The following is a 3,768-nucleotide window of genomic DNA, read 5'->3' as shown; positions in this document are numbered from 1 at the left end:
ATTGATAAAGGGATAAAAAAAAAAAAATCCATCTCTGTGCTGGTTTTGATAAGGTGAAGAGGTCAAAGTTCAGCTGTTTGTCACTACAAAGTCTCCTGTGTTTTCAACTTTTATACATTTTTGGTTTTTTAATAATAAGTAACAGAATATTCCACCAAACATTCAAGGAAATTTTTTAAGCAATTGTAGGCTCATTTTTAAATAAATTTCCTCAACGTTCTTGAACTATTGATTCAGTTTGCATCACACATTTGTGCAATGTTGACTTATTCTGCAATTTATTACACATCTGCTTATCTTACTGTTTTCAGCAGCCAAGGTACGCATAGTTTCTGCAGAAGCAAGCTTCTGTATTTACCAGCAGCCACCTTTAATCCAACTAAATGAAATCTTGTGTATATTTAAAAAAAATCGACAATATTCCAAGCACTTTGTTGGTCTGAACTAGCAATAATTTTACTACAATATGAGCGATAAGTGCTGTTTATAATGAATGCAAAGTTCATTTTTGATATTTCTGCTTTTAAAAAAAAGAATCAGGAAATGCCATGTGTTGAGTATGTGTTTTGCTTAAAAAGTCTCAGCCACATTATGTAGATTAGTTTGCATCATTTGTTGATCAACTGTGATAGCTGATACCCAAGTAGAAGAAAACACCAATAGCTGTGTTTTCCATTACAGTGACTTTGTGTGTGTGTGTGTGTGTGTGTGTGTGTGTGTGTGTGTGTGTGTGCGTGTGTGTGAATGCAAACTTGCATGTTTGCAATGATATCTGAGCAAACATAAAAGTTTACATGTTTACAGATTGTGGTTTTATAGGTCTTTAAATTATATTTGTTCTTCTCACTGTGTCAAAGGATAGCGCATAAGGCCTGTTCCAAATGCAGATTATACTGAATGTAGCTCAACAGAATAAAATACTGCACTATCTCTGGGATACTTTCACTTAAAGATCTGATTAGTAAGAATATTCACAGAAGTGTGACTGTTTGTGACATCAACTGAAAGAATAAACATTAAGGTACATGACAGCTAGCAACAAAAGCTGATCAATTTGTTTATTTTTTCTTGCATCCAGATCTACTGCATCATTTATACAAATGTTAACCCACCATTCTCTAAACTATCATTTTAAATATTTTAGGTTTATCAAATGAAATCTAAGGAGCTTGGAGTTCTTTAAGTTGTCCAGACACTTTTGTTTCCAAGCTCCTTAGATTACCACGACCCAGATGACTGAGAACCTACACAGATACACCAGATGAAAAAGTAAAAAGAATGTGGGACACAGGGGTAAAGCTAGGTGGCCACAGGTTCCCTTGGCCCTGTACCCCATGGCCATGTCCAGCACCCTTTACACACTTTAATACACACCTTCACACTGTATTGTGAAAAGCATTCACTCACTGCTGAGGTGCATAGTGTGCAGAAGTTACCAAATTTCTGTATAGTCAAAGTAACTCTTAATGCTTTGGCATACTAAGACATCAGCTTTGTGAGAAAAGTTTGGGGATGGCCCCTTCATTTTTCAACATGACTGCGCAGCAGTGCACAAAGCAATGTCCACAAAGACATAAATGAGCAATTTTGGTGTGGAAAAACTTGACTGGCCTGACCTCAACCAGACAGAACCCTTTTGGGATGAAGTAGAGCAAAAACTGTGAGCCAGGTTTTCTTGTCTTAAGACCAACATTTACAGGATACACCAGGTATAACAACTAGCCTGCTGCTAAGTTAAAGTTAGCTTAAAATAAGGAAGCTAGTCACCTACGCAGCCATAGTTAGCCAATGCTAACTATGGTTTAGGTGTATTGTAAATACAGACCATGGAGCCATCCAGTTTCTCAACTAATTATCCAATTAAAGGTTGAAAGTGCCCATTCTGTCATGGTCTCCGTGCCTGCCCGGTCGGCCCCACAAGGCTACAATTGCTGTTGCTGTTTTCTCCCTCTCTGCCTGGGCGGAGCTCACTGTGGGCTCCCGCCCTTGGCCCACACACACACCTGACAACACTCACCCATCATCACCGGGAGCACTATTTGAGGCTGGAACACAGATCCTCTCGTCGCTGGATGATTGTACCCCTAACGTTAGTGTTCTCACAGCTCTTGTGCTTCATATCCGTGACTTGTGATTAGTTGGTGACCTGCCTTCTCGTCTGCTTCAGATCTCCCCCCCCCCCCCGGACCTGCGACCTCCCTGCTGCGGGAAAGTGTGTGAGTGTGAGCGAAGAAGACGTGAGCGAGTTACCCTGTGATTTCCCCCCGGAGTTTTGGATCCCTTCACTGTACATATATTGCACTGCACTGTAAATAAACCACACCTTGGAGATACCTTACCGCTCTGCGCTTGAATCCCTGTACCAGATCGTGACACATTCCAGCTGTCACAGGGCGAGTAGGAGGGTACATCTTGAAGAGGTAACCGTTCTACTGCATGTCTAAAGACTTATTTACAGTTGCCACACTGGTTGTATTGTATGTAAACAGTGATGTTACCACAGCCGTGCCAACATTTATTACTGGCATGGTGGGTGTGTCAGACTCCTGAATGAGAAGTGTTGCCGCTCAGATAAAACCTCTGCACCAGCTCTGCTATAGAATTGGAAGAAACTGAAAAGGTAAATAAAGAAATTGCTGAATTTATTTTTTTTTAAAAATTCTCAAGAGAGCCTAGTTCATTCAAGACATTGCAGCATCTTTCTATGTATAATCTGGAAATCTCTGAGCTCCTGTACTGATATTTGATTAAACTGGCAGTAAAAACTTACAGTAATGTTCACAATCTGGTCATGGTGCAAACATGAGGTAATTGAAGTATGCATGAGAAGTCAAATTCATACAAAGTGTGTCTCACGCGAGCAGTTATGACCCACGCCGCCATCTACGGCAGCAGGTAACACTGACACACCTGTAATACAGTCACTCTAGAATCACCAGTTAACCGACCAAGCTTGTTTTTGGACTGCTGAAAGCTGAATTGCTCACGGAGGCCAGCTGTCAGATTCAGACCTCAGATCTTACGCTAACCACTGCACCAGATAGTAGTTCATTTAGAAACAGAGACATTTAAAGGTGTTTAGCAAAATGTAGCGGAAATTCCCTCTCCGTGAATCGCTACCTTATCGTGGTGGAGGGGTTTGTGTGTCCCAGGGATCCCAGGGGCTATGTTGTCTGGGGGCTTTTGCCCCCTGGTCGGGTCTCCCATGGCAAATTGGTCCTCAGTGAGGGACCAGACAAAGAGCGATTCAGAAGACCCTTATGAGAAAAACATCGAGGGAACAGTTTACCCTGCCCGGGATAGGGTTACCGGGGCACCCGAGGGCGAGCGTCTGGTGGCCGGGCCTTAGTCCATGGGGCCCAGTCGGGCACAGCCCGATAAGGGGACATGGGCCCATTGTCCCTCAGGCCCACCACCCGCAGGAGGTGCCATAAGGGTAGGGTGCATTGTGTGCCGGGCGGCGGCCAGAAGCGGAGGCCCTGGCGGACTGATCCCCAGCTACCAAGACTGCCAATTGGGACATGGAATGTCACCTCTCTGGTGGGGAAGGAGCCTGACTTAGCACGTGAGGTTGAGAGGTACCGGCTAGATATAGTCGAGCTCACCTCTACGCATGGCTTGGGCTCTGGAACCAGTCTCCTGGAGAGGGACTGGACTCTGTCTCAGTCTGGAGTTGCCCCTGGTGAGAGGCGGCGGGCTGAGATGGGTATTCTAATATCCCCCCCAGCTTGCTGGGGTTCTTCCCGGTGGATGAGAGGGTTTGTTCCC

This window comes from Rhamphochromis longiceps, linkage group LG17 (genome assembly GCF_057381845.1).
Source record: "Rhamphochromis longiceps isolate RC_006_pf linkage group LG17, R_longiceps_female_GT1.1, whole genome shotgun sequence".
NCBI classification, from domain to species: Eukaryota; Metazoa; Chordata; class Actinopteri; order Cichliformes; family Cichlidae; genus Rhamphochromis; species Rhamphochromis longiceps.
The sequence above is the reverse complement of the archived record's forward strand: the minus strand, read 5'-3'. Positions refer to the sequence as shown.